Source organism: Eschrichtius robustus, chromosome 10 (genome assembly GCF_028021215.1).
Source record: "Eschrichtius robustus isolate mEscRob2 chromosome 10, mEscRob2.pri, whole genome shotgun sequence".
Classification (NCBI taxonomy): Eukaryota; Metazoa; Chordata; class Mammalia; order Artiodactyla; family Eschrichtiidae; genus Eschrichtius; species Eschrichtius robustus.
Window position 1 is genome coordinate 92,229,125 of NC_090833.1, and position 7,423 is coordinate 92,236,547.

Genomic DNA, 7,423 nt, shown 5'->3' on the forward strand with positions numbered 1-7,423 from the left:
GATAATCAAATTAGCCCAAATGTAATTTGGGAAGACCAGTCACAGAAGGGAGTATCTAAAAGTCCTTTGGATCATGATCTCTGACTATTCCTGCACAGAGGCTGCGGGCAGGCATTGACTACTGAGAAAAAACAACTCTGGACATGCATCACAAGCCTCAGAAGACAGTTCATCTTCCACTCAATCACGAAACGTTAAAGAAACGAAGAGATACCATGTTTGTGTCTTGTGGAGTTTTCAAGTCTGTGCACTTGGAGGCGCTTAGTGCTGTTAGACGTGAGGGGTCTTCAGAGGCATCCTGTTGAGTGAGAAATGCTCTAATCTTGCAATTGACCAGAAAGAGGATCTGATGATTGAAGTTTCTTTGGGAAGTATTACAAAGTCAGGTCAGTAAGTTGATCCTGCTACTATTTTTGTTGTTGTTGTTGTTGTTGTTTTTATTGCCAACTGAAATTCTGCAAGATATTACAAAAAAGGAGGGAGGGAAACTAAAATAGTTCCCATACTACCTGCTGTGTTGAAATTGGCCCAGATTGTCAAGTCTTTCTTAAAGTTATTTAAAAAAAGACAAAACCGTACAAAGGAAACACCTGTGAATCAACATTTATTGAAAAACCTCCATGTATTAAATACACTAAGAAAAAATATTCTACTATTCTACTAGAGTAAATGCGTTTGGAAAAACTCTAGGAACGGAGTCAGGAGACAGTATCTTAAGAGTGTTTCCCAGGTCTGAATTCTTTGCTAGAATTGTTCTTTAGCGGAAACTTCAGGCTTGCTAGGAAAAAGGGCCTACTGTTTTTTGAAAGGCATAAACAAGAACCAAGGAACTGCAGTCCAAAGGGCATGAAAGCACTTGCCCCAATTTGAGGCTACTGTGCTTAGAGCGGAGCTCTCCAGAACTCTTTGTAGCTAAGTGCATGGGTTTCACGTGTGCAATAGAAAAGTCACGAGTGCACATCTCACAAGAGCTGGTTTTAAGAAGACACCATCACGAAGGTTCCCAGCGAGGAGCGTCGCCAGAGATGCTGTGTAGCTTGCCCGACCCTGCATTTCTCTCCTCTCCTGCAGAGACCTCCTGGAACAGATCCCCGCGTGCCCCTCGCCTGCACGCCTGCGCACGCCCACTGGGGCGGGGCTCTCGGGCACGTGGATCGCCGTCCTCCCACGGCTCCTGGCATCTGTTGGGGCAGTTGGCTCCGGAAGAGAGGAGCGCATGCGCGAGCGCGGAGGGTGGGGCCCCAACGGCCGTCCGGCGGGGGCGGGGCCTGTCATGGCGGCCTCGAGAGTCAATTCCAGGAACCCTGAGGTAAGGGGTACGGGGACTTTTCACCCCTCAGGTGTCACCGCTCTGCGCTGGTGTTCACCCTGTGGGTTGTTTGTGCCCTTGTCCGTGTACGGAGACTCCCCACAATGTGGATTCACGCCCCCATAGAGCTCGATTCCCTTGAGGGGTTTACCCCAGGGTTATTGGCACCACTGGGGAGCCGGCTGCATGAAGGGTTCAGTGATTGCGGGGCCTACCGTCGGGGGGAAATAGTGTGTGTGAGCTATTAAACAGGTGCCCAGGTGCCGTTCTAGGCTGCGCGTTCTGAAGAGTACAAAAGCTAGAGGGACGTTCTTGCGAGTTGAAAACCCTCATCTGGTTCCAAAGGTGTAGCTCAGGTGGTTGGAAAATGAGTGAAGATCTAGCGAACATCCTCATAGCTTCACTAGTAACTTTTTAACATAAAAATATCAAACAACACTTATGTTCAAACGGTACTCTTTTGTCAATGAGAGGAGTAAGTTTGCTGAATCTAACAATAAACATGTATTCGTAGTCTGATACTCTCAGATCATGACGGAATTGCAAGCATAGTTTGGCTGGTGATGCAAGAGTTCAGCAAAAATCAACGAAAGGATTAGGTAAGAATCAATTCGGTATATAGAATTTACAGTGAAGAATAGTGTACATTTTCAGTTATTTGTAAATTATGTGCACACATCCATTATATCTTTAAAATTAATTATATGGTATATATCTCCACACTTCTTTAGGGAGTGCTGATTCAGGTTATTAAGGCTTTGCTTGATGACACACCACTGCAGGTGCGTATGGGGCTTAAGGTAGTTTATGTTTGTATTCTGGGGTTGTGAAAGTACTGTGTGGGTGTGTTTGTAGTGTGAATTACATATATGTGCGTTTGTGGCTTGTTGGAGTTCAGTGTCTGTATTTAAGGATATTAAGAAGTTACATTCTTGTTTTTGGCAATTGGGGAGTTGTGGGTGTTTATGTGTATCTGGAAGTGTCATGTTGTATATGCGTATTTGTAGATCTTCCAGGGATTGTAGGACCTCATGGGCAGTGGGTGGTTTTATGTATATCATTATTTGGGAGTCTGTTGGGAATGTGTTTCCATGAATTCCTGGCGTGAGGTTTATTTGTGTATTTATGGAGTTGGTGAGAATCTGAGTAGTGTATTTGTATTTGTGGGTTGGTGATGTCTGTGTGGATATTTGAGGTTATGTGGAATACATGAGTGTGTTGTTGTGCGAGTGGATGTATTTGAGTTTATGTAGAGGGTTTGAGATGTAATTCAGATGTAGTCAAGTTGTTTGGGTTATGTATTTGTAGTGTAAGACTTTGGGAATGTGCGTTTATTTGTGTGTTTTCTCCCAGCATGTTAGAAATGCGTGTCTGATGGTGGGTCCCTGCAGCCACAGGTGGAGGCAGCCAGGAGGCTCAGTGGTCTTGAGCGGGTGGTGGCACCCCTCTCCAGCCTCGGTTTCCCCACTTGCAAGGTGAGGACAGGCAGATGAGTGAATGAATGTGGTAGTCTCTGCTCAAAGGATTAGAGGATGGAAAGAAGGGGAGGAGGGAGGGAGGGAGGAACACACAGAAGGAGGGAAGGGAGAAGGTGGAAGGAAGGAGGGAGGGAAGGGAGGAAAGATGAATAGGCAAAAAGACAGGATCACAATCTGTTAAGGATAAACTAGGAAGTTGCCCCCGTATGGTCAGCTGTGAAACCCTGGACAGGTTCACTGACCTCTCTCAAACTTACTCCTCTCTCTGAGCTCTCCTTGTTGACCTGCAGGATGGAAACTATAATAATAGAGGGAAAGATAGCTTGTCCTGGATTCCCAACACCTGGAGCTCCCAGACCCGGCACTGTTCTGGCACTTTTCTTGGCTGTGCACTTTAAGAAGCACACCGTGGTGCTCAGTGCCCGGTCATGGTCAGCTCGTGATATACACCCCGCTGTGCTGGGCTCCTCAGGGTGGGGAGGTGCTGCCTCTATCTGACTTCACCCTAACCTCACTGCGGATCAGCAGTTCAGTCGCAGGGCCAATTATAAAACAGTATTTATTTGTTATTTAGTTGAATAAATTAATCTACTCTGAGGTACTGTGGGTACCTCTGGAGATATTTTTTGAATGCATGCATGTTGTGCATGACAGAGAAAATCAACATCATCTGGTCCAGCCCCCAGCTGATACAGGAAGCCCCTCCCCAGGACCTGAGGGGTGACAGCCAGCCCTGCTGGCATCTCTCCAGGATGGGAGCACACGGCCTTCAAGATGCCCAGACTTACTGCACACCTGATGTTCCTGTGCTGTAACTGCCCTGGGACAGCCAAGCAGGGTCCCAGAAATAGTGAATATCCCCACCCCACCTACATAGCCGGGCCCCCGGCTGTGCTCCTGTCTGCCACATTGCAGTTTTCCATCACATCCCCCCACTTAGCCCCAGAGAAAGAATCACAGTGCGAAATGAATGAGGACATGAATTTGACAGAAAGCTGAAAATATGTGGAAACTGGGCAGAAATGTTTAAGAATGCCCTGGGTTGGGGGGCCAGAGTTGCAAGGACATGACCAACCCTCAGCCACCACATATCACACTGAGCAAGAAAGTCTTTTTTTAATTGAGACATCACTTGCATACCATAAAATTCCCCTTTTAAAGTGTACAATTCAGTGGTTGTTAGCACATTCACGGACTTATGCAACCATCACCACTAATCTAGAATGTTCTCATCACCCCCAAAGAATACCCCGCCCTCCCGACTGAAGCAGGGAGCACGATGGCCTTCAACTACCACCACCTACCTCTTCTACTGAAGAGATGAAACAAAATTTAGAAACGATGTTTACATTGAAGACCAGAAAAGTAGACACTACAAGACTGAAGACAGAGGTAATCTAAGAAACATCCGCAGCAGTGACCAGCCCAAGTTCTTTGAAAAGTATCTCAGAGATGTCAACTGTTCTTTCAAGATTCAAGATGGACAAGAAGCAATTGACTGGCTTCTTGGTTTAGCTGTTAGTCTTGAATATGGAGATAATGCTGAAAACTACAAGGATTTGGTACCCGATAATGCAAAAAATGCTGACAATGCAACTAAAAATGCAGAGCCCATGATCAATTTGGATGTAAATAATCCTAATTTTAGGGCTGGTGTCATGGTCCAGGCTAACTTTCAGAGTCAGCTCATGGTGGTTACCTGGCAGTACTTCAGGCAATTAGCATTTTGGTCCAGGAGCCCTGACACAGGATGCAGTTGCTAGCACAAACCCAGCAGAAGAGGGCTTGGCTGTTGGTTTAGACAAGTATATTCTTGGTTTTGACACAAGAGATGTGGTTCTTAATGAAGCTGCTCAAATTCTGCACTTGCTGCATATAGAAGAGCTCAGAGAGCTGCAGACAAAAATTCATGCAGCCAGAGTGGCTGTTCAGGTGATTACTGCTGATCCAAAGACAGACCACAGACTGGAGAAAGTTGGAAGATGAACATTTTAGAATTTTAGCTTCCCCCTTACCTAGTACTCTCTGGCATATATTTGGAAATCAAATATCACATTTTCAATGGAAGAATCCCAGAAATTTGACTATGTTCTAGAGAGCTACCATCATTGCCTTTTCTTCAATAAAGTTTGGGAAAGTGGAAAACAAAAAATAGATCCTGTACCCATCAGGCAATCACTCACCACTCAGGGCCCCTCAGACCTTGACAACCATGAATCTACTTTCTGTCTCTGGATCTGCCTATTCAGGACATTTTATATAAATAGAATCATACCATACATGACCTTCTGTGCCTGGCTTCCTGCACTCAGCATGTTTTCCAGATTCATCCACATTGTAGCATGTACTGGCACTTCACCCCTCTTATGGCTGATTAATATTCCATTGTTTGGATATACCACATTTTGTTTAATCCATCATCCAATGGTGTACGTTTGGGTTGTTTCTGTTTTTTGGCTATTATGAACATTCGTGTACACGTTTTTGTATATATCTAAGTGGAGTTGCTAGGTCATAAGGTAATTCTGTGTTAACTGTTTGAGGAACCACCAAACTGTTCTCCACAGTGGCTGCACCATTTTACTTTCCCACCAGCAGTGTATGAGAGCTCCAATTTCTCCACATCCTCACCAACACTTATTTTCCATTTTTTCTATTCTAACCATCCCAATGGGTGTGAGGTGGTATCTCACTGTGGTTTTGATTAACATTTGTGATGTTGAGCATACGTTCATTTGCTTACTGACCATTTGCATATCTTCTTGGGAGAAATGTCTATTCAAGTCCTTTGCCCGTTTTTGAATCTGGTTGTTTGTCTTTTTGTGGTTGAGTTTTAGGAGGTCTCTACATATTCTGGACACTAGACCCTTGTCAGATCTGTGAATTGCCAATATTTTCTCCCATTCTGTGGGTGGTCTTTTCACTCCCTTAATAGTGTCCTTTGATTCCAAAAGTGTTTAATTTTGATGAAGTGTACCTGTTTTTCCCTTGGTTGCCTGTGCCCAACAAAACCTTTGACTAAATTCTCCACACTCCTCAGACAAAGTCTTGTGCCCTCTCCCTGCTCAGTCTCCTGGACAGCAGGTCCATTCTCAGACCCTGGTGCGCTGCGCCCCCTGGTGGCGCCTGGCCATTCAGGACACGTGGGCGATCCAAGCAGCAAAGCACAATCAGGCTCTGAGGGCATCAATGTTAGATGTGACAAAGCAACATCTGTGCTCAAGGCTACTTTCTTCCTCTGGGAAGAGAGAAAGAGGAAAACATTGCCGCTTCCCAGTCCCAGGCACAGCTGACCACTGGCCATCTCTCTTTGTATCCCGCCCACTATACTGTGAGGTGAAGATTCCAGTCCCCACTCTACAGAGGAGGAAGCTGAGGTTTGGGGAAGTGCAGTAAGTACCCAAGGTCCAGAGTTACTGATGGAGCTTCAGGGACGAGCTGACTCTTTCATTCTTTCAACAAATATTTGTGAGGATGCATCCCCACAAAGACCCCAGCTGAGCCCTGGCCAACTCAGTCAGGGACAGACTTAACAGGATTAATGCCATAGGGAACTTCAGGCCAGGACCCCGAGGATCCTGGCCCAGGGTCTGGGGTCAGCGTTTGGTGGGGAGCGTGGGAGAAGGGATGTCATTGTTCCCAGGCTGGTAGCCCAGAGCTGAATGCTGACTGAAGAAACCCTGAGAGGGAGATGTCAGAAGCCTCATTGGTCCTGCTCCTGCTGTGAGTGGAACCTATTGCCCACGGAGCTCCTGAGTCCCCCGAGAGCCGGCCAGGTGGGCCTCATCACCCGACAGAAAAGTCAAGAAAAAGTGCAAAGTGCAGGATGGTGAGAATGCGGCCCTGCCCTCATCTGTGTGTATGGACAAAGAACCTTGGTCTGTGTCTGCTTCACTCCTTCCCAACAAGAGATTCCAGAAGGAAACCCAAGGCAGTGGTTTCCTGGGTGTGGGGACCCTGAGCAGGTGGGGGCAGGCATGAGGGGAGGCCTTCTTAAAATGCCTGAGTCACTTGAATATGACTTTTCAAAAAATAAACTAAAAATAAAAAAGAATGATCAAAGTGTCCTAGAATTGATTGAGGTGGTGGATACACAATTCTGAATATACTAAAACCACTTTAAGTGGGTAAAATGTATGGGGTGTGGATTCTTTCTCAAGCAAGCTGTTAAAAAAGGGGAAATTTTCTGTGGTCCTGAATGTTCTCCGTGAAATGGTGGGAAGGACAGCGCGAGTAGTGGGCTTCCACTGGCACAGACGGGCTGGGGCACCTCCACGCATAGATGTATTTGCAGGCTCAGGACCCCCAAGGGGTGGCTGAAGCACAGATTCCTGGCTCTCTCCCAGACCATCCAACTCAGCAAGTCTGGAACAGGGGCCTAAGAATCTGCATTTCTGAAGTTTCCTGATGATGCTGGGCTGGTCCTGGGACCCACTTTGAGAATTGTTTGCCCAGACAACCTCTGGTAGCTCTGGGTACCTCTGGGGGCAGGTGTGAGAGGGAGAGGTTTCACCACACACCGTTTTGAATTTCATACTGCGGGATCAGGCTACTTAACAAAAAATACATAGGGGCTTCCCTGGTGGCACCGTGGTTGAGAATCTGCCTGCCAGTGTGGGTGACACGGGTTCGAGCC

General features: G+C 46.5%; 1 pseudogene; it reads left to right on the top strand.

The window, feature by feature from the left end:
- The first annotated feature begins 920 nt into the window (after positions 1–920).
- Positions 921–4,773, top strand: LOC137770982 (RNA transcription, translation and transport factor protein-like; annotated as a pseudogene).
- The last annotated feature ends 2,650 nt before the right edge of the window (positions 4,774–7,423 follow it).